The following is a 24,294-nucleotide window of genomic DNA, read 5'->3' as shown; positions in this document are numbered from 1 at the left end:
GGGTCCAGAACACCGCTGGGACTCCTGTTTTTACTGTGACTCCCTTTCGGTCCGGGCACTTCTGCAACGTCGGTTGGAGCGGTGGGAGGAGGTGTTCCGACAAACTCCTCCTTTGCATTTTCAGGCGTTCATCGACGAGAAGAAGAAACGCCCGGTAATTTCTTTACTTTTCAGAGCACCCCGGCCGGGGGATACCTTTCTGGGTTCCTCTCGGTCCGGGAGGGGCGTTGATCGCTCTGTCACCGGGGTTCGCCCTGACGTGCCCGTTGGGCCTAATAATTCTACCGGAGTTTTCTCCAAGGGTCTCCGTAAGGGGCCTGTGAACACCGGAGTACGCTCCGAGGCCCCTCCTCTGGGGGCTGTTTGTAGACCCAGTTCTACTGAATCGTGGGGTACCGGAGCTCGCTCTGAGGCCTCTCTGTCGGCTTCCCTCAAAAACAAGACCGGGGTGCGCCCCGAGGCCTTGGCTGGGCTGGTTGTTACCGAGCGGATGTTCGAGGCCCGTGCAGATAAGGCTGTTACCGGGCCTGGGTCCGAGGTCCCTTGTTCAGAGGCTAAAGCTACCAACAGTTCTGAGAGGCCGGACAAGGCTTTGTCGGTGAAAGCGTTTGCTCACCGTTCCCGCTCTTGTGGTGATACCAGATCTGTTGAGGGGGCAAAGAAGCAAAGTTCTTCTTTTACCGGCAGTGCCGAGGTCCTTCTTTCGAAGGCTAATTTGGCGGTTGGTATGTCACAAAAACATTCCAGGCCTCATAGTACCAGCTCGGCCGAGGTTCCTTATGTTAAGACTAAGATTAAGACCCCTCATCCATCGACGGGGACCCCTGCCTCACTTCATCACGTGCCGCAGTTGCCCTCAGATGAGGACAAAATGGTGCCCGTTCCCGCCACGACCACGGCGGCCATTTTAGGTGCTACCCCTACAACTACGCAATCAGCCTCTGGTGTAGGGCGCGGTCCCTTGGTGAACCTAAGGTCCCTTGTGCGCATCCTTACCGGCTGGTTTATGATTGGAATGCCCAGATGCCTCTTCCGCACAATGTTTCGTTGCCCGCTGGGGTGGCTCCTTTGATTTATGTGGATACGTCGGTGGAGGGGCCGGTGTGGCACCCTTCCCCGTTACGTCTCTGGATTTGTCCACCTCATGAGAGGCCTCCTCAGGTTCCGACGCTTTTTTCGGTACATTTCAAGCGCTTATGCGCACTGACCCCATGAGGGAATATTTCAAAGGGCTTTTCAAGGAGATATGTCCACCTGCGCCTCCGGCTCCACCCGTTCCTCCGGTGGTTCTGCCGGCACCACCCTTGCCTGTGGTGCCTCCCCCGGCTCTTCCGCCTGTGCCTCCATTGCCCCCAGTGGACAAGGCAGTGCCTGACATGGTTCAGCAGGATCCTGACCTGTCAGATGACCCTCAAGGCGATCAGGACAACAAGGACCTTCCCCGCTCTATCAGAGCCTTTCATGAATGGGTACTGGACATGATGAGTTTCTTAGATGTTCCGGTGCCCGAGGCACCCGCTCCGCAGGAGGGCGTGCTTTCTGGGGCATTCACCCTGTCTCCCTTGGAGTGTACCGGCCTGTTACTGCAGAAGGACGTTCTGGCCGAGGTCCGAAGAGTCTGGGAAAAGCCACACTCTGGACTTTTTGTCAATAAGAAGATTGATGCGAGGTACAGGCTGCATTCTTCGGAAGAGGGGGTCCTGTCCTCTTGTCCGCCTTCCTCCTCCACAGTGGTGGCTGTGGCTATGTTGCAATCCAGACCTGCAGCATCCTCTTCCACGACGGCTACTCAGGTCTTGGGAAAGGAGGACAAGCTCCTGGACTCCCTAGGGAGGAAAAGCTTTGCCAACTCAGCCTTGCAGCTCAGGCAGGCCAACGCTGAGTTGATATTGGCGGGAGCTAACATGCAGATGTGGAAAGGTCTGTCGGAGTTTGAGGAGCACATCCCGGTCGAGAAGTTGGAAGACTTCAAAGGAGGCCTTTTCGATGCCAGCGTCTTTGCCCAGGATCTCCTGAGGCTGCGGCTCATCACATAAACACCTCGGCTCGGGGCCTGATGCTTGGGGTTGATACCTCACAGCAGGGGTGGTTGCATGCCACTAAATTTTCTAAGGAAGTGCAAGACAGGGTGTTGTACCTTCCATTAGATGGTAAGGATCTTTTTCATTCTACTACTGATGTAGAGCTCACCTTTCGTCCATCGGAGCCCGGTGAGTGCGGCTGCTTTAATTACAACTCTTCCACCTGTCCTGGTAGCATCCTTGGTCCCCCTGCCCCTGAGGTAGCCCCCTTTGTCTCCCACTCCCTCCCCGCACCCACTTCCTGATTCCCCGGACCTCCCGCCTCCCGTGCCCGCCCACCCCCTCCCATTGGTCCATCCAGCCTTGCAGAGCGAGTGTAGTGACTCGCGTGCCTGCACCGGCTCCTTTCGTCCATCGGAGCCCGGTGAGTGCGGCTGCTTTAATTACAACTCTTCCACCTGTCCTGGTGGCATCCTTGGTCCCCCTGCCCCTGAGGTAGCCCCCTTTGTCTCCCACTCCCTCCCCGCACCCACTTCCTGATTCCCCGGACCTCCCGCCTCCCGTGCCCGCCCACCCCTTCCCATTGGTCCATCCAGCCTTGCAGAGCGAGTGTAGTGACTCGCGTGCCTGCACCGGCTCCTTTCGTCGATCGGAGCCCGGTGAGTGCGGCTGCTTTAATTACAACTCTTCCACCTGTCCTGGTGGCATCCTTGGTCCCCCTGCCCCTGAGGTAGCCCCCTTTGTCTCCCACTCCCTCCCCGCTCCCACTTCCTGATTCCCCGGACCTCCCGCCTCCCGTGCCCGCCCACCCCCTCCCATTGGTCCATCCAGCCTTGCAGAGCGAGTGTAGTGACTCGCGTGCCTGCACCGGCTCCTTTCGTCCATCGGAGCCCGGTGAGTGCGGCTGCTTTAATTACAACTCTTCCACCTGTCCTGGTGGCATCCTTGGTCCCCCCTGCCCCTGAGGTAGCCCCCTTTGTCTCCCACTTCCTCCCCGCACCCACTTCCTGATTCCCCGGACCTCCCGCCTCCCGTGCCCGCCCACCCCCTCCCATTGGTCCATCCAGCCTTGCAGAGCGACTGTAGTGACTCGCGTGCCTGCACCGGCTCCTTTCGTCCATCGGAGCCCGGTGAGTGCGGCTGCTTTAATTACAACTCTTCCACCTGTCCTGGTGGCATCCTTGGTCCCCCTGCCCCTGAGGTAGCTCCCTTTGTCTCCCACTCCCTCCCCGCACCCACTTCCTGATTCCCCGGACCTCCCACCTCCCGTGCCCGCCCACCCCCTCCCATTGGTCCATTCAGCCTTGCAGAGCGAGTGTAGTGACTCGCGTGCCTGCACCGGCTCCTTTCGTCCATCGGAGCCCGGTGAGTGCGGCTGCTTTAATTACAACTCTTCCACCTGTCCTGGTGGCATCCTTGGTCCCCCTGCCCCTGAGGTAGCCCCCTTTGTCTCCCACTCCCTCCCCGCTCCCACTTCCTGATTCCCCGGACCTCCTGCCTCCCGTGCCCGCCCACCCCCTCCCATTGGTCTATCCAGCCTTGCAGAGCGAGTGTAGTGACTCGCGTGCCTGCACCGGCTCCTTTCGTCCATCGGAGCCCGGTGAGTGCGGCTGCTTTAATTACAACTCTTCCACCTGTCCTGGTGGCATCCTTGGTCCCCCTGCCCCTGAGGTAGCCCCCTTTGTCTCCCACTCCCTCCCCGCACCCACTTCCTGATTCCCCGGACCTCCCGCCTCCCGTGCCCGCCCACCCCCTCCCATTGGTCCATCCAGCCTTGCAGAGTGAGTGTAGTGACTCGCGTGCCTGCACCGGCTCCTTTCGTCCATCGGAGCCCGGTGAGTGCGGCTGCTTTAATTACAACTCTTCCACCTGTCCTGGTGGCATCCTTGGTCCCCCTGCCCCTGAGGTAGCCCCCTTTGTCTCCCACTCCCTCCCCGCACCCACTTCCTGATTCCCCGGACCTCCCGCCTCCCGTGCCCGCCCATCCCCTCCCATTGGTCCATCCAGCCTTGCAGAGCGAGTGTACTGACTTGCGTGCCTGCACCGGCTCCTTTCGTCCATCGGAGCCCGGTGAGTGCGGCTGCTTTAATTACAACTCTTCCACCTGTCCTGGTGGCATCCTTGGTCCCCCTGCCCCTGAGGTAGCCCCCTTTGTCTCCCACTCCCTCCCCGTACCCACTTCCTGATTCCCCGGACCTCCCGCCTCCTGTGCCCGCCCACCGCCTCCCATTGGTCCATCCAGCCTTGCAGAGCGAGTGTAGTGACTCGCGTGCCTGCACCGGCTCCTTTCGTCCATCGGAGCCCGGTGAGTGCGGCTGCTTTAATTACAACTCTTCCACCTGTCCTGGTGGCATCCTTGGTCCCCCTGCCCCTGAGGTAGCCCCCTTTGTCTCCCACTCCCTCCCCGCACCCACTTCCTGATTCCCCGGACCTCCCGCCTCCCGTGCCCGCCCACCCCCTCCCATTGGTCCATCCAGCCTTGCAGAGCGAGTGTAGTGACTCGCATGCCTGCACCGGCTCCTTTCGTCCATCGGAGCCCGGTGAGTGCGGCTGCTTTAATTACAACTCTTCCACCTGTCCTGGTGGCATCCTTGGTCCCCCTGCCCCTGAGGTAGCCCCCTTTGTCTCCCACTCCCTCCCCGCACCCACTTCCTGATTCCCCGGACCTCCCGCCTCCCGTGCCCGCCCACCCCCTCCCATTGGTCCATCCAGCCTTGCAGAGCGAGTGTAGTGACTCGCGTGCCTGCACCGGCTCTTTTCGTCCATCGGAGCCCGGTGAGTGCGGCTGCTTTAATTACAACTCTTCCACCTGTCCTGGTGGCATCCTTGGTCCCCCTGCCCCTGAGGTAGCCCCCTTTGTCTCCCACTCCCTCCCCGCAACCCTCCCAGACCATATCATTTCCGTGCCAGTCCCTCGTTCCCCCTACACCCACCCGTGATAGGCCCGACTGCTTCCTCCTTTGACCTGATTGGTGCAGACGAGAAGCTCCCGTCTCATTGCTAGTCCTCCCAAGGCAGCCCTCTGCCTGGCAACCCATCAGCTAAGGACCTGAAGCAAAGGACGGCTCCTACAGTGACGGCTCCACTTCGTATCTGCAGGTATCCGCAGGAGAAGCAAGAAGCCAACAATAAGTAAGTGTGGCAAGGACGGGGACAGAAGAAAGTACTTCACGCCATAATACCCTACCACTCAACCTAGAACCCCATATCTCTAATAAATTCCATTTGGAAACTCTGTCCTATACATATGAAAGTTGAATTTAGAAGTGTGCCCAATAGCCTCTCATCGAAAATTGAATTTAGTAGTGCACCCAGTAGCCTCTCATTGAAAGTTGAATCTAGAAGTGTGCCCAATAGCCCCTCATTGAATGCTGAATATGCTGAATATAGTGGGGACTGAAGCAATTACTTCACGCCATACTACACTACCACTGATATAACAAGGCACCAACAGTGAAAGTCGAATCTAGAATTGCATTGAAACCGCGCCCAATAGCCTCTCTGAGGAAAGTTGAATTTGATGAGTTCATGATTGCATTTTGAAGTTGCGCCCAATAGCCTCTCTGAGAAAAGCTGAATAAGAAGTGTTCCCAATTGCATTCAGAAACTGCACCCAAAGCCTCTCTGAGAAAAGTTGAATCTGATGTATAAATGATTGCATTTCGAAGCTGCGCCCAATAGCCTCCCTGAGAAAAGCTGAATTTGATGAGCTCATGATTGCATTTTGAAGTTGCGCCCAATAGCCTCCCTGAGAAAAGTTGAATTAGAAGTGTTCCCAATTGCATTCAGAAACTGCGCCCAATAGCCTCTCTGAGAAAAGTTGAATCTGATGTGTAAATGATTGCATTCGAAGCTGCGCCCAATAGCCTCCCTGAGAAAAGCTGAATTTGATGAGTTCATGATTGCATTTTGAAGTTGCGCCCAATAGCCTCCCTGTGAAAAGTTGAATTAGAAGTGTTCCCAATTGCATTCAGAAACTGCGCCCAATAGCTTCTCTGAGAAAAGTTGAATCTGATGTGTACATGATTACATTTTGAAGCTGCGCCCAATAGCCTCCCTGTGAAAGTTGAATGAGAAGTGTTCCCAATTGCACTCAGAAACTGCGCCCAATAGCCTCTCTGAGAAAAGTTGAATCTGATGAGTTCATGATTGCAGTTTGAAGTTGCGCCCAATAGCCTCCCTGAGAAAAGTTGATTTAGAAGTGTTCCCAATTGCATTCAGAAACTGCGCCCAATAGCCTCTCTGAGAAAAGTTGAATCTGATGTGTACATGATTACATTTTGAAGCTGCACCCAATAGCCTCCCTGTGAAAGTTGAATGAGAAGTGTTCCCAACTGCACTCAGAAACTGCGCCCAATAGCCTCTCTGAGAAAAGTTGAATCTGATGTGTACATGATTACATTTTGAAGCTGCGCCCAATAGCCTCCCTGTGAAAGTTGAATGAGAAGTGTTCCCAATTGCACTCAGAAACTGCGCCCAATAGCCTCTCTGAGAAAAGTTGAATCTGATGAGTTCATGATTGCAGTTTGAAGTTGCGCCCAATAGCCTCCCTGAGAAAAGTTGAATTAGAAGTGTTCCCAATTGCATTCAGAAACTGCGCCCAATAGCCTCTCTGAGAAAAGTTGAATCTGATGTGTAAATGATTGCATTTTGAAACTGCGCCCAATAGCCTCCCCGAGAAAAGTTGAATCTGATGTGTACATGATTGCATTTAGAAGTTGCGCCCAATAGCCTCTCTGAGAATTGCTGAATTTAGAAGCGTACACGATTGCTTTTAGAAGCAATCTTGAAGCTGCGCACAATAACCTCTCTAAGAAAAGTTCAACTTAGAAGTGTACATGATTTCATTTGAAGTTGCGCCCAATAGCCTCTCTGAGAAAAGTTGAATTTATGAGTGCTCTCAATTACATTTAGAAACTGCGCCCAATAGCCTCTCTGAGAAAAGTTGAATCTAGAAGTGTACATGATTGCTTTCAGAAGTTGCGCCCATTAGCCTCTGTGAGAAAAGTTGAATCTAGAAGTGTTCTAAACTGCATTTAGAAACTGCGCCCAATAGCCTCTCTGAGAAAAGTTGAATCTAGAAGTGTACATGATTGCTTTTAGAAGTTGCGCCCAATAACCTCTCTAAGAAAAGTTGAATTTAGAAGTGTACACGATTGCTTTTAGAAGTTGCACCCAATAGCCTCTCTAAGAAAGTTGTATTAGAAGGTCCTAACTGCACCTAGATGTTTCTCGCAATCGCATCTTGAAACTGCGCCCAATAGCCTCTCTGAGAAAAGTTGAATTAGAAGTGTTCCTAATTGCACCCTGAAGTTTCTCCCAATTGCATTTAAAAGTTGTGCCCAATAGCCTCTCTGGGAAAAGTTGAATTAGAAGTATTCCGAACTGCATCTAGAAGTGTTCCAAACTGCATTTATAAACTGCGCCCATTAGCCTCTATGATAAGTGGAAATTAGAAGTGTACTCGACTGCACTTAGAAGTTGCGCCCAATAGCCTCTCTGAAAAAGTTGAATTTGAAGTGATCCCAATTATATCTAGAAGCTGCCCCCAACAGCTCTCTAAGAAAAGTTGCATTAGAAGTATTCCCAATTGTATCCAGAAAGCACCAAATAAGTCGTCGACCAGTTGAACCCGAAAGTCTCCCTAAAAAGCGTTAATCATCAACCCTTGAACTACAATCAGAAACCCTCCTAAATCAACCCAAAGCTCGCACCGATCATGAGTGCAGTCACTCCCCCCACTCCTGTCAGAAACGACTCCCGTGGACCACCTCCATTCTCCGATCCGCCTTCCCTCCCGCCCCCCCTTCCCTTATCAGCCCACCCTCGTCCGCAATCCTTGCCACCACCCTCTCCAAACACCAAGCCAGGGGTGCACGATGGCGAGCAACCCACCCTAAGACCACGTATCCCCTGAACCCCACCGCCGACCTGCCAGCAGTGCCCACTGTGCCCACTCCCGCCCTCCTTACTATATTATCTAACACACCCGACCCTCCAATCGCCCAACCCCCTCCTTGCCCCCATACCCCTACCACTTTCACCGGCCGACCGCACCATTTCCCATCCCTAAAAACTGCACGCCTTGCACTAGCAAGAACCGAAGCCGCTTCCCTCTCCCCCTCTGACCCCCCTACCCTCTCTCACAAACCAGTTGCAGCAAAGAAACTAAAGAGGAAACGTCCCTGGTCCCCTTCAACCTCTCAGCTCTCCTCGCCTCCCCTATCTCGACCCTGCACCTCTCTCCCACACTCTCCTCCTTCCCCCGTGGCCTCTCCTTTCCTGAAACCCCTCTCCCTCGATTTCTCCTCGACTGCAACTGAAACTCCTAACCGCCCACTCCCCTTCCTCAAATCCCCCACCCCGAACCCGATCAACCCATCACAAGCAACCACCCAACCACGCCCGAAGCCTAAATACTTCTCTGCTCGCCCACTTTTCACCAACCTTAACCCCCTCCCTCCAGCCTCTCCGCCCCCCCCTCCACCCAAGCACCAAACCCAACCCTGCCCGCAGATGTAAACTGTATCCTTTTTAACGCGCGATCTGTAGCTAAAAACAGACACTGCATCTTTGACTTCCTCACCTCTGTCAAACCGGACCTAGTCTTCATCACTGAAACCTGGTTCTCTGATGACTTCGGCCCAATCGCCAATGAAGCCTTTCCACCTGACTATTGCCTCATCCCACTGAACCGTCCGTCCAGAGGAGGGGGGATAGCATTCGTCTTCAAATCTCACTTCCGTGCCACAATCATGGACAACCAAACCTCCATTCCATCCTGTGAATCGCTCCTCGTTAAACTATCCCTCTCCCCGTCGCTCTCACACAGCTTCCTAATAATCTACAGGCCTCCTGGCTATGATAGACATTTCGCAAACAACCTTTGTGACTCCATCGCCTCCCTCCAAATCAATCATCCCAACCTCACCCTCCTTGGAGACTTCAACATATGGCTCGACAACCCCACCAACCCTATGACCCACGCCCTGGTCGACGGTCTAGATGCAATTAACCTCCAACCCCACATAAACGGCCCGACTCACTTTAAAGGACACACTCTCGATGCCATCTTTAGCTCCAATACCCTGATTCACCTAAAGCCCCCCACCCCTATCATCTGGTCCGATCATTTTATTCTCTCGTTCACCATCCACTCTCCCAGCCCCCTTCCCATACGCACATCTCAGCCTCCGAACCTACGCAAGTGCTGGAAAAAACTAAAAATCACCCCAGACCTAGCCGAGGCACTCCTCCAGTCTCGACCACCTACCTACCGTCCCCACAACCATCTAACGCCTGAAGCCTTTGACTCATGGCTCAATGCATCCCTGACACGACTCACTCCCCTGTGCAAACCATCATCCCGCCTTGGCCCTTTTCCCAGATGGTTCACTCCTGAGTTAAAAACCACTAAACGGCATTACAAATACCTTGAACGCAATTGGCGGAAAGAGAAAACCCAAGAGAGCAAGACCACCTTGGCCCGACAATTGTATCAGTACAAGGCCGAAATCCGGAAAGCAAAAAAAAACCACTACAACACCCGAATCCTAAACTCCAAAAACCCAAGCAAAGAACTCCACAAAATCATCTCCGAATTCACCAATCCAGCTTGTAACACAACCATCCCGACCCCGTCACAATCACTGTGTGATTCACTCTCCCTCCATTTTTACACCACGGCTATTGAAAGGACTAAAACTCTAAACACCAAATTGGCTCTCCTACAACCAATTGACACTCCGCCGCCCGCACCGGCCAGCCCCTCACCTGCGACCTCAACGCAACCAACGCTCGAATCCTTTAGTCCATTATCACCAGAGCAATTTCTCAAACTTCTATCTGCCCGCAAACCATCTGGATCACCACTAGACCCTTGCCCAGCCAAAACTCTTAAAGGAATTTTTGCCTCCACCTGCGCAGGGGAGCACGCAAGATCTATCATAAATGACTCCCTTTCCTCCGGTATATTTCCCGAGGCATTCAAAATGGTATACGTCAAACCTCTAATAAAAAAATCTTCGCTCGACCCTCTCGAGGTCAAAAACTACCGCCCAATCTCAAACACCAGGTTCCTTGCCAAACTCATTGACCGAACCGTCTACTCCCAACTAAATGCCTTTGTCGAAGCCAATAACCTCCTAGACCCTGCTCAATCAGGTTTCAGATCACGTCACGGAACCGAAACCACCCTAGCGTCGATCTGGGACGACCTCAAAATGACAGCAGACGCCGCAGGATGCGCAGCACTAATCCTCCTTGACCTATCGGCTGCCTTTGACACGATCAATCACTCAATCCTCCTAGACCGCCTCCACTCCCTAGGAATCCGTGGAACCGCTCTTAAATGGATAGCCTCTTTCCTCAAAGACATGCACCAAATAACTACACTCTCCGGCTTTACCTCCCAAGCTCGACCTGTCGACATGGGAGTCCCTCAAGGAGCATGTCTATCTGCCCTGCTGTTCAATCTCTACCTGATCACCCTCCCGCCAATAATTCGCTCACACAACATCATATGTTACAACTACGCCGACGACACCCAACTAATCTTAAAATTCCTGAACTCGAAACCCAACTCCCGACCCGACCTGGCAGCCTGCCTCCTTAACATTGACCGCTGGATGACCCAAAGCCACCTCCTGCTAAACCCCGCCAAAACAGAAATCATGGTGTGCGGCAACTCCGATCTTCTTCCGCACCCTCTTCCCTGGCCGCCCGCCATGGGCAACTCACCGACACCCTCCAACACAGTGAAAAATCTTGGATGCACCCTAGACTCCGGCCTAACACTCTCGCGCCAAGTCAACAATGTCTCAAAGTCCTGCCACTACCACCTTAAAACCCTCACGCGCATCTTTCCATACCTCTCATTTCCGAACAGAGTCTCTGCCGTCCAATCAATCGTTATATCCAGACTGGACTATGGAAACCCCCTATACCTCGGAATCCATGCCTACCAGCTGAATAAACTCCAAAGAGCACAAAACGCGGCAGCCAAAATGCTACTTGCGCTAGGTCCAAGAGACCATGTATCCCCAGCCCTCAAGACACTGCACTGGCTTCCAGTAGCCCGTAGGGTGGCTTTCAAAACCTTATGCCTCACCCATCGAGCACTGCATAAAACTGGACCTCAATATCTTCAAGAAAAACTAATACCATATCATCCCTCTCGCACCCTAAGATCAAGCTCAGCCGGCCTCCTAACAATTCCTAAGACAAACTCAATCAGGATAGGCGGAACATCATTCTCAGCCCAAGCTCCAACCCTGTGGAACTCGCTCCCACCCCACATCCGCCTAACTGAGGACTTAACGTCCTTCCGCAAACTACTGAAAACCTGGCTCTTCCCCTAAAACCAACCGGCTTCCAAACTAGCACCATCACACCGACCTATCAATAAACGACTAAAGTAGATCAAATACAGGGAAGCGGATATTACGAATAAATCAATGAGAAACTAAGGAGATCTGAACCGATGAAATGCACATAGCAGTATGTAAAAGCTAATGTGAATGCAAATACAGAGAAGCAAACAGAACTAAGGAGCACGTAGAACTGATGAGGGCGTATAAAATTAACTTTACTGAACCAACAAACGTATAGACTAGGTGAACGCGTGGCCAGACGATCGTATACAAGCGAACAAGCATATAGTGAGGATGACCGTGGAGAGCGGAAGAGTGTTGAGGGCGGATGTGTGTTGAGGGCGGATGTGTGTTGAGGGCGGATGTGTGTTGAGGGCGGATGAGTGTTGAGGGCGGATGAGTGTTGAGGGCGGGTGAGTGTTGAGGGCGGATGAGTGTTGAGGGCGCATGAGTGTTGAGGGCGCATGAGTGTTGAGGGCGGATGCGTGTTGAGGGCGAATGCGTGTTGAGGGCGCATGAATGTTGAAGGCGCATGAGTGTTGAGGGCCCATGAGTATTGAGGGCGGATGAGTGTGGAGGGCGACCGGGTGTGGAGGGCAGCCGGGTGTGGAGGGCGGCCGGGTGTGGAGGGAGGCCGGGTGTGGAGGGCGGCCGAGTGTGCAGGGCGGCCGGGTGTAGAGAGCAGCCTGGTGTGGAGGGCGGCCGGGTGTGTAGGACGGCCGGATGTAGTGCGTGAAGACATGTGTGGAGAGAAGACGTGTGTGGAGAGAAGACGTGTGTGGAGAGAAGACGTGTGTGGAGAGAAGACGTGTGTGACGAGAGAAAACGTGCTTGGCGAGAGGACTTGTTGTGGCGAGAGGACGCGTTGTGACGAGAGGACGTGTGTAGCGAGAAGACGTGTGTGGCGAGAGGACGTGTGTGGCGACAGGACGTGTGTGGCGCGAAGACGTTGTGTGGCAAGAGGACGTGTGTGGCGAGAGGACATGTGTGGCGAAAGGACGTGTGTGATGAGAGGACGTGTGTGGCGAGAGGACGTGGGTGGCGAGAGGACGTGGGTGGCGAGAGGACGTGGGTGGCGAGAGGACGTGGGTGGCGAGAGGACATGTGTGGCGAAAGGACGTGTTGTGGCAAAAAGACGTGTTGTGGCGAGAGGACGTGTTATGGAGAGAGAATGGGTTGTGGCGAGAGGACGTGTTGTGACGAGAGGACGTATGTGGCGAGAGGACATGTGTGGCGAGAGGACGTGTGTGGCGAGAGGACGTGTTGTCGAGAAGACGTGTGTAGCGAGAGGACGTGTGTGGCGAGAGGACGTGTGGAGGGCCGACAAATGTGCAGAACGGACGAATTGCTTAACTGCACGACGTCCATATTATACCTAGAATGCATGGATCCTTTAAAAGATCATACCTCATATCACACCCCACGCTTACTCTCTCCTTACACCACCACCCAACTAGAACACAGAGATACTATGACACCATTCGGTATAACTGGTCTCATATCAACATCTGACGCCGCTCACTCCACATCACTCTATTGTAATCACTGCTGGTCTCGCACCCCCAGCCAGGCGTTCTCCTCAGGCCTTACGCTGCCACTCTCGGTCTGGATAATTCCTGCCGGATTCGAACACATACTCCTGACCTCTCAGCCACCACACCTACCGCTATGAAGCAGCTTCCACAGGAATTTTCGCACCAGCTGCACACATACCAGATGCGCGCTCGCACCTTTTGGATCCTCTCTCCTCCCTCTACTGACAAGAACTTCGGTTCCCAAGGGCGTTCAACCTACCAGCGCCTTCAGACCATACCAATGGTATATAAGGCGTTATATAAGTGCAAAATAACATAACATAACCAAGACCAAGGATAGCACTCAAAGCTCCTTTCAAATCCCAGAGACTGTTGTCGCAAAGTCGACCCTCCTCTGGTTTTAGGGGCTTCCTCGACCGCAAATCTCGCAGAGTGGATACTTGTGCTGGGAATAACCGCCGTAGACAACAAGGGACGCAGTTTTTCTCCCGCTCCTCAGCCTCCTCATCAGGTTCAGGTGGCACCGCCACCGATAAACCTGCCAAATGAGGGTTTTCCGCGCTCGCACGAGACCCCGGTGGGAGTACGCTTTGCGTCTTTAGGAGGCGTGGCAGACCATCACAGAAGACAGATGGGTCTTGTCAGTCGCTCGAGCGGGCTTTCGCTTACCTTCACCCCCTACCCCACTCCTCAACCCTCCTTTTCAGCTGTCGGGCTCACCCTCCCTCAAGGCCGAAGTTCAGAAACTTCTGGACCTCAGAGCTGTGGAACCCGTTCCCCTTGGGGAGCAAGGGGAGGGCTTCTACTCCCAGCTGTTTACGGTGCCCAAACCCAACCAGGCTGGCCTGCACGCCATCCTAGACCTTTCCCAGTTCAATTTTTTCCTACCCCAAGAGAAATTCAAGATGATCACGCCCAGCGAGATATGCTTCTCCTTACAGATGGGCGATTGGCTCAGCATTGTGGATCTTCAGGATGCGTATATACATATCCTAATTTGGAATCCACACAGGAGGTATCTCCGCTTCTCTTTGGGAGAGGAGCACTTCCAGTCTCGGGTGCTTCCTTGTGGCCTCAGCTCGGTGCCGCATATCTTCACGAAGATGATGTCAGTGATTGCGGCCTATCTTCGTCTCCAGTGTATCCATGTGTATCCTTACTTGGACGACTGGCTCTTACGCAGCCCTTGTCTGCTGGCAGCAGCGGGCAACCTCCAGTCTCTCTTTCAGCTCCTGTTCTATCTTGGGCTGTCGGTTAACTGGCGGAAATCCTCCATGACGGTCTCACAGGACCTGATCTTCCTGGGTTTTCGTTGGAACACGATCGACTGCAGAATGTATCTGACCGAGGACAGAATGGCGGATCTGTTAGCCACGTGTCAGATGTTTGCGCAGTTGGAGAGCATCTCGGCCTGGTGGTTCCAGAGGCTTCTGGGTCTCATGGCCTCATGTGTGCTGGCTCTTCCTCTTGCTCGTCTCAAAATGAGACGGACCCAGATGGCTCTTCGGAGTTCATGGCGTCAGGCAGTGGATCCAGATTCCATGCGGATAATGATTCCGGATTCCATGAGAGTGGACCTGGATTGGTGGTCATCTCTCAGCAATCTGTCTGGGGGCGTGGGGTTTCAGGACCCGGTCCCTATGGTGACGATCACGACGGACTCCTCCCTTCTAGGGTGGGGTGCGACGTTAGATCTTCTTCAGGTTTCAGACCTCTGGTTGCCTCAGGACAAGCTCCTGCACATAAATAATTTGGAGCTTCTGGCGATCTTCCTAGCGCTCAGGGCGTTCAGACCGCTCATTGTCAACAAGGTGGTCCGCATAAGAACGGACAATGTGGTGTCAATGTATTACATAAACAAACAAGGGGGAACAAAGTCTCCCCCCCTCGTGGACCTGTCCATCCAGATTTGGGATTGGGCCGTGCTTCATGGTGTCTGGCTGCTTGCAGTGCACATCCAGGGCCAGCTGAATGTCACAGCGGATGCCCTCAGCCGGTGGACAGTGGTCAGCTACGAGTGGGAATTGAAGGCAGAAGTCTTCTTATGGATTTTCTCGCGTTGGTGCACACCGGTGGTGGACCTCTTCGCTATGGCGGCGAACAAGAAGCTTCCTCAGTATGCCTCCAGAGGGGGGCTTGGGGGATGCTCTCGAGATTCCATGGCACAACATGAGAGTTTACGCCTTCCCGCCTCTGCATCTAGTTCACCGTGCAATTTGGAAGTTGAAGAACTCGGCGAACTGTTCCCTTCCACTCATAGCCCTGTGGTGGCCGGCCAGGTTTTGGTTCTCAGAACTTCAACACCTCTCGGTGTATCCGGCGATCAGGTTACCAGTAACTCCCAATCTTCTTCACCAAGGGGAACAACAGATGTGGCACCCCTCCCCACAATTGCTCAGCTTGGCGGCATGGTGCCTGAGTTCAAGTCTTTAGAGCATCTCAGTTTGTCTGCGGATAACATGTGCATTATCCAGGCAGCCAGGAAACCCTCGACCAGATCTCAATACAAGAGTAAATGGCTCAGGTTCTGTCATTGGTGTTTGAAGAAGAAGTTGGATTCGAGGGTGGCCACAATTGACACGGTGCTGTCCTTCGTGTCTTCCCTAGCAGAGTCAGGGGCTCATGTCCTGTCATGCAGGACTTATATCTCAGCGGTTTCCGCTTACCTTTCTACAGACCTGTGATCTTATTCTCTAACTAACCCAGTGGTGAAGAGGCATTTTGCTGGCTTGACACGACTCTACCCTCCGGTTCGTAATCCGCACAAGCCATGCAACCTAAATGTAGTCCTGACGGCGCTGTGCCATAAACCCTTTGAACCAATGGCTATGGTGGACCTCAAGTACTTGTCTTGGAAAGTATCCTTTCTGGTCACTGTTACGTCAGCAAGGAGAGTGAGTGAGCTCCAGGCATTGTCGGTGGAGCATCCTTTCTTGGTCTTTCACAAGGACAAGGTAGTCCTTCGGACAAACCCGGCTTTTCTAACAAAGGTGGTGACCGAATTCCATCAAAATCAGTCGATCGGCCTTCCAGTCTTTTTTCCGAACCCTGCCTCAGAGGCTGAAAGGTTTCTACACTGTCTTGATATCCGAAGAGCTCTTAAATTCTAGCTGGACAGGACTTCCGAGTTTAGGAGTTCTTCTCAACTGTTTGTGACCTTCGATAATCCTCAGGGCAAACCGGCGTCTAAGGCAACTATTTCTAGGTGGATCGCCGCCTGCATCACAGTCCAAGAGCTGAAACCTCCTAAGGGTATCCATGCACACCTGGTGCGGGGCAAGGCAGCCGCGTTTGCTTTTCAGAAAAATGTCCCTGGGAGTCTATCGCTAGGGCAGCTACTTGGGCCTCCCCATCTGCTTTTTGTAAGCATTATTGTCTTGACATGAGCTCAAGAGCTGATGCTCAGTTTGGTCAGGCTGTGCTGAAGAACCTGTTTCAGTAAGGGGTATTTCCATCCACCCGTAGTTCCTGTAAGTAGTGCTTGGGAATCTCCCATAAGTATGGAGGAAAGGGGATGGGACGTAGGAGTATAATCAGGTTACTCACCGTAGTGACCACCTTACTCCTAGTCCATAGTCCCCTTTCCTCCATACGCCCGCCCGCCGTCCCCTCTAATAAGGTTCCTCTGTTATTGCTAATAGGTCTTAGACCTGGCGATAGAAAAGGACTGATGGGCGATGCGCGGGGCATAGCCAAGGTGGGCGGGGTTACGGCCACGTGCCGGGCCCCGCGCAAGAAAGAGAGGAAGGACAAAATGTTTGCAACATTTTTGGATGCTTTTTACAATGTGCTTCGGTCCTGCCCCACAGGACGGAGAGATGTCCCCCGGTCCCGTCTCACAGGACGGAGAGATGTCCCATAAGTATGGAGGAAAGGGGACTATGGACTAGGAGTAAGGTGGTCACTACGGTGAATAACCTGGTTATTTTGACTGCTACCAATCTGCCTTCAAATTGTGTCTGTCCCTGGAATTTCTTTTTTATCAGTTGGTAATTATAAAGAAACCTTGTTTGCACCAGGAGGATAACTCAAGCTCAAGACGCTCACCTTAGGAACGGGATCAGGGGTGCCATACCCTGATTGGGCCAAATCAGCCCGTTACTCCTCTGCTTGATAAATTGAGCACCGGGAGGGGGTAATAAGTGACATCAATTATTATAACACTTTGAAGCCATATGTATCCGACTTGAAACTCTAGATGAAATACCAAATTATTAAGTGCTTCCAAAGGGTCCATCTTCTTTGTTTTGTACATTTGAAATAAATGCTAAATTATCAGTTTCTTAATTAAATGATCATTCTTGCTTGCTAAAAGTTAAAACAAATTTGTAGGAGATCCAACTGGCAAACTATACACCTATTTGTATCTTCATTTGTAGTCTGCCAAGATTGTAGCCTGTACTTCTTACTAGAATGCTAGCATGTTAAGTCTAATAGGACAGATCTATCATTACATGCCAGTCTGCATTGATGGTACAGTATGAGTGCTGGCCTTGTTTGCACAGACCCGTGATAAGATGCACATGTACACCTTATTTTCTTACCAACATGTTTAAGGCACTCAACCTACATTGGGTTTTGAAGAATTTCTGCATAGTCCTGTCTAATTCAATTTTTCTTGTTTTTCCAGCTGGTGCCATACTAAAAATGAAACATGGGTACAACCCTGTTGTATACATTAACTTTGAATTTTTAGAATGTATAATTTAACGCAAGACTATAAATGCATAAACTTGATTCAATGTATTTTGCTAGCCAGCTTCTTTTTCTTTACTGTACTTTCGACGTCTTGGACCCACTTACATTATACATCCACACATTGGGCACCCATTATTCTCAGTTATCAAAGGTTTACATTCCGGCTGAAAATTTATTTCCCCACAATGCTTAGAAAATAGCCTTGCGTTTTGTGGAGGAAACATTATTTGAGATTTGGAACTGCATTTGCACAATTCTCATTTGACATTCTGTTGAAATAATTATTGTAAAGGGAGGAGAAGGCCTCCCTCAGGCCTGCAAGATAGATCTGTGAATTAAATGCTCACTTCAGGGATCTGCGTGCATTTGGCAGTCACAGATATTCAACCAGCCAGTGATGAGTTAGCCCTTCAGCTTTCCATGGTCAATAAACTGAGTACCTTTGATTTTGTAATAACAACATCTATTGCTGCTGTGCTTAGGCGCGGGAGGAATTTGTCAGGAAGCTCTATATAAACATTCTGGGCCTGATTCATGGAGTGTTCTCCTATGGGATTGCGCCATTATAAAACACTTCCATGAATCAGGCCCTTTATATTTCAGTGAGGTTCCCATTAGACACTGTGGACTCTTTACATAGCTTCATAATCAAACACCTTAAACAGTTTAACTGCTAGTAGTCCCTTAGGAAGTAAATATTTGTTGATGACATGACTAGCTTTCTTGTCACCAATTTACAGGATGATTGAGAGTATTGTTAAGGATTTCAATCAGGCGACGCACACCTTGGTCTCAGCCTAGTATGTAGCGCACAACTGAGATGCTTTTCTCCTTATTTTATGCAGATTCAATTTGAGATGGTACACAACTTCAAATACCCCGGTCACAATGGACCATGAACCAGGCTGGTTGGTGAAATACAATATTTATTTATTTATTTTAAAATTCAAAAGAAATCATACAATTATTTTTATATGGGGGCATCAATCCCCAATGGGGTGATAATTACAATGAGAATGTAAGCAATGCACTTGGTTTAACCTTCTAGTGAAACATATACAAAACACCAGGGAATAGGAGCACTTTTTGATTTAGGAAAGATAGCACCCAAGTTAGGATTTCCCCCTGCAATGGTCCCTCAACCCACAAATAATCAATTCTGAGTGGATATAAAGAAGCAGCAGGTAATCAGGAATAAGAGGCAGGAAAAGAATCAGAATCCAACCTTTCCTACCCAAATAAGAGGGAAACCCCTTGCAATGTTTTGAAATGACACTTGGAAATAGACCAATAAATAATTAATGTATGTTAAAAACCTTGAAACAAATACAATTCCTCACTAAAGCAACAATGCAAAGATACTAACGATCACAAGCAATGGATTACCAAGAGCATACAATTCGAAAAACGAGTGGAAAGTTTAAAACGGATTGCAGCCAAATGACACATGTAAAAGTTGCATTTCCTTTCAATTTCCATGTAAATTTATGCAATTATTATTATTTTTTTTAATCAGTGAAATATTGCAAATCGTGATGCGGTTTTTAGTCTGGGGAACAGAGGTACATCACAGGGATATTACAGAAGTAAAAGAATGGGGTAGCTGCAGTTTTGAATAAGATTTTCAGGTTGTAATGGGGTTCAGTTTTTAGGAAAACAAATCAGTCAAAATGAAGACTTAAGTTTTGAACGAAAGGCAAATGTTACTTGAAATGAATTATTTAGACTATATTGTTGAAGAGGAACACACTAACCTTACCACACCAGTGCTCAACCCCAACAATAAAATATATGGAAATTATTTGGATTACTCGAAATATAACTAAGGTCTTAAAGTTTACACCAGACAAAAATGAAAAGAGAGAGGGCGCTAGCACTAGAATCAAGGGCACGGATAATTCTGACAGTTTTCACAAGTTATCAGGATAAGGATAGGATGGCTTAGAGTGTGGGATAAGGACAAATGCAAGACAAGATAGACTATGGATTTCTTTGGGGTAGGGATTATACTTACAGTCCACTTTTATTTTTTTTATTTTAGGATTTTTGGACCGTCAACGGGTTCTGGTCCCCACATGGCAGCGCGCCTGTCAAAGGACAGCTGGGCAAAAGACAGCTGGGCAAGGTCAGGTCACCGGATGGTAATTCTGGTCGCTGGACCGCTGGATGCAGTTAGTGGGCAGCAGTTAGTGGGCAGCAATTAGTGGTATCTGGATGCTTCCCAAAGAATACCACAGTTTTCTCCCTTTGGTTATTTGGGATTTTAGAATTGAGGCCTTGCTGCAAGGGCCAGCAATGCTTAGGCCTTGTACTTGGTATCTGGACTCAGCAGGATGAATGGAACAGGAACGCCAGAGCAGGAAAATCAGGAAGAGTGTCTGTCTAGAGTCTTGTCAGGGACACTTTTTTATAATGCATAGTGACATCCTCAAAGTATATGGCTGGGCAGGCTTAACTAAGCACACCTCTTACCGACTGGATTGGTCAGGGGTGCTAGTCTCCGCCTCGCTCTCAACTGGTTGGATTTCAGGATAACATGTCAAATTTATGTTGTGAGTTTTACAATGTTCAAAAACGTCCCACAGTTACTTTATCTAAATCCGATTTTGCCACAAATGGTACATTTATGCAGTTGAAGCCTCTGAGCAACTTACATAAACAGGTTACATATTTTATGTAGAACATTCCACTCCAACTCTGAAATCTGTGAGAGATTGTTTTGCCCTAACATTCCATAACTTTATACATGTGTGTGGATTATCATAAGGGATGTTAGTATGAAAATTTGCAATGGGATCATGGATACTTTTCTTATAATCCCCTATTCGAAGGGATTGTGTCCTCCGACGTATTCCTTATCTTTGATAATTCGTCTCCAGCTTGCTGGCCTCGGAAATTTTTTCAGTAGAGGGCGCTGCGCATCGACGTCCGCCGAGTCGATGTCCCTCAACGGCCACCGTATCGGCGCCGGCGTCACCATGCCCATAAATAGCCACGCGCGGCGTCCGTTGCTCAGTTCTTTTTTTCCGCGCTTCGTGGGGCCTCGGAACATCGTTCCTCAGTTCAGTCAGAATAAACCTTCTACATCTTCTCGAATATAACTAGCTCGTTCTCAATGGCATCCCCATCGGAACCGACGACGTTGCAATCCGGCTTCAAAAAATGTCGAGACTGCGGTAAAAAAATGTCGATAACGGATCCACACAGGATCTGCTTGTGGTGCTTGGGAGCCGAGCACCATTGTTCGGAGTGTGAGGACTGCATGTCCATGATGGCGAAAGCCTTGAAGGAGCGCAACGGGAAGCTCAAGAGAGGTAAGTCAGTCAAAACCTCCTTGAAAGTTTCTTCGGCTGAGTCGAGGCATTCGTCTCCTCGCCGTCGAAAACATTCCCATTCTAGATCTCGAAGTAGCTTCCACCATTCATCAAGATCAAGACACTCAAAGAAGAGACGTCGAAGATCCCCTTCCTCGTCGTCTTCTGTTTCCCCAGAAAGAGTCTCCTGTCCCACAAAACACAGCTCTCAGACTGAGTGGGAGGAATTCAGAAAGAAAATGTTAAGCATCTTCGAGAAAGCGGCCTCGACCCCCTCAAAGACAGCTGAGGGTGATAAACCCAAAAAATCAAAACGCTGCGAGCCGCTGCAACCGGCGAAGCATTCCACCCGAGAGCGCCACGAGCCATCGGGTAAGAAGGCACCGTCTTCGACGCCATCGTCGAAGATTCCTTCGACGCATGGATTGGCGCCATCAAGGCCTTTGTCGAAGGGTTCTTCGACGCATTGGTCGATTGACTCGACGCCATCGTCGATGCCGACATTGACGCCGATGAAAGAGAAGACCACGGCTACTCCACATCCAATGGTGATTCCAAGAGCCTCCGGCACGACGCCGAGACCGTCGTCGACATCCTCGAGTAGGATCCCGATCCTCTCGAGTTCTTCGAGGCCTCTTCCAGTTTTCTCGACGCCGTTCTCGGCGCCTTCGAAGCCTGTCACATCGGCGTCGACGACATCAACATTTAATCACCCAATAATGAGGAGTTTGGCTCCTTCTGCCTTAGAGATGGGTTTTACACCATTTCAGAGTTCAGAGTACCCTGGATTATCTTCAATTTATGAAGAGGGGGAAGATTCTGACCAAGAAACCTTCGGGTTGCAGACCTGTTTCAGAGTATTTCACCTCTGAGGAAAGAAGGTTGAAAGACCTACAGGAGTCATTACATGAGGCAAGTGGGCTGGACACTTCCCCAGAAGTGGAATTTGTTAAGCCAGACCCAGGAGAACATGCCGAAACACCCTATAGAACCCTGATGGCAGGGATTATTGAATTTATGGGTTGGTCTGCGCCTTTGCCTGTTTTTCAACAGGATGACCTGACAGACATATTAGACAAAGGTCCACAGGAGGATCCTGTGGTCCCCTTCCATGCAGCCTTACAAAGAAAGATTTCATCTAATTGGGAAACTCCTGAAGTTATCCCTGCTGTCAATAAAAGATTGCCAGCCAAGTATAGGGTAGCTGCGGCTGACCCTGAATACTTATCAAAACACCCGACTCCAGAGAGCCTGGTGGTCCAAGCGGCAACTTCATCAAGCAGCAGGACCGCTTACCCTACTGTCCCACAGGATAGAGATGACAAGAGGTACGATTCTATGGCAAAGAAAGTCTTCTCTGCTTGTAGTATGGCGTTGAAGTCCATCAACGCCACCTGTACGCTCGCCAGGTTCAGCCACACACTGTGGGAGTGTGCTTCATCAGCGGCTGACTGCATAACCGAAGGAGAGGAAAAGAAAGCCTTCTTTAACATTATTAAAGATGGCAAGGATGCCATGTGCGAGTCACTTCAAACTGGCATCGATTCCGCTGACAGTATCAGCAGGGCCATGGCTACAAGTACAACAATCCGCAGGCATGCGTGGTTGCGAAAGTCTGGCTTTGCTCCAGATGTACAGGCCAGACTTTTGAATATGCCCTTTGACGGCTCTTCATTATTCGGAAAAAAAGGCTGATGACAGTCTGGAAAAGCTGCAGACATCTAAACCAGCGGCAAAATCGCTAGGAGCTGCAATCCGCCAAACTCCTTTTCACCCCTCAGGAACCTCTGGAAGAGGAAAGTCCTTTCACTATTATTCCGCATTCAGGAAAGGAAGTGGACAGCCGGCTCAAAGAGGCCAAAGGAGATCCACCCGAGGTGGACGGGTCAAAAGTTCTAAAGCCGCAGCAGCAGCAGGTGCCTCTTTACCCTCGGCATCTGCATCAGCCGCCCCCAAACCACTCTGAGGTCTTTCCACACAAAACACCTGTAGGGGGCAGGTTAACTCACCATCTGACGGAATGGCAGGCTATAACGTCAGATGCTTGGGCATTGGAGACAGTTGCCCAGGGTTACTGCCTACCCTTTCTACACATCCCTCAGAGTCATCCACCGGGGCACAGCTCTCTAAAAGTTCCAGCTCCGCTCCTCTTGCAGGAAATTATAGACCTGCTAGAGAAAGGTGCCATAGAACCGGTACCTGTAGCGGACAGGAACAAGGGCTGGTACTCCTACTTTCTCATACCAAAGAAGGACGGAGGACTGAGACCCGACCTGGACTTACGAGAATTGAACAAGTTCCTCAGGAAGGACAAGTTCAAGATGGTAACTCTCTCTCAGATCCTTCAGGCCCTCCAGCTCCAGGACTGGCTGGTATCTCTGGACCTTCAGGATGCTTATTTCCATGTGCCAATCCATCTCAAACACAGGAAATACCTGAGGTTCGCCATTGCCGACTCTCATTATCAATTTCGAGTTTGTTTGTTTGTTTGTTTGTTTGTTTGTTTGTTTATTTGGTAATGCGCTCCGAGCCCGTGGGCATCTGGGCGCAACAGTACAAGAGGACTCGAAACTTAGTTACAAAGCCTGACACAGGCTATTACAGAAAAACAGTGGTTGGTTACAGTAGGTGATACAATGCATATAAAATATCAAGTTTAAACGCAAAAAGAGCAGCATTATAACAGGTTGTGCCGTTTCCACTAGGGTGAGGGACGTTGCATGTCGTTGTTGTGCAGCCATTTAAGAGCGCAGGAGTTCTGCCATTTGGGCTGACCTCCGCCCCGAGGGTCTTCACCAAGTTAATGTGGGTAGTGGCGGCAAGTCTAAGGAGGGAAGGGATTCACGTCTACCCCTACCTGGACGATTGGTTGATCAGGGCTGTATCTTCGGAACAAGCTCAGATCCAGCTAGATTATGTCTGCCACTTCCTTCACAAACTGGGCTTCTCCCTCAATTTAAAGAAGTCAGAGATGATACCATCACAGAGACTCCAGTTCATTGGAGCGGCCCTGGACACTTCCCTGGGAAAAGCATCGCCACCAGAGGTGAGGGCTCAAGATATTCTGCAGATGGTCAACAAGTTTCAAAATGCCCAACGTCTCCCAGCCTTTGACTTTTTGAGGTTGCTAGGCCTCATGGCATCCTGCATCTTCCTTGTGCCAGAGGCTCGCCTGAGAATAGGATCTCTTCAGTGGGCACTGAGAACTCAGTGGTCGCAATTCTCAGGGAGAATGACAGATCTCCTCTGGATTCCGGACAAGGTAGCCCGTGACCTTCAATGCTGGGCCTATCCAGAGAACAACTTGAAAGGAGAACTGTTTTGGCAACCATGGCCGGAGATAACACTAGTCACA

The 24,294-nt window shown here is 50.7% G+C and overlaps 1 protein-coding gene across 1 annotated transcript in view; it reads left to right on the top strand.

Moving 5' to 3' along the window:
* The window catches only part of CRY1 (cryptochrome circadian regulator 1), a 232,938-nt gene that overhangs the window by 111,123 nt on the left and 97,521 nt on the right, over nucleotides 1–24,294 (top strand). The window lies entirely within an intron of this gene.

This window comes from Ambystoma mexicanum, chromosome 12 (assembly GCF_040938575.1).
Source record: "Ambystoma mexicanum isolate Mex_15411 chromosome 12, UKY_AmexF1_1, whole genome shotgun sequence".
NCBI lineage: Eukaryota > Metazoa > Chordata > Amphibia > Caudata > Ambystomatidae > Ambystoma > Ambystoma mexicanum.
Note: the sequence above shows the minus strand (reverse complement) of the source record. Positions and strands in the feature narration are given on the sequence as shown.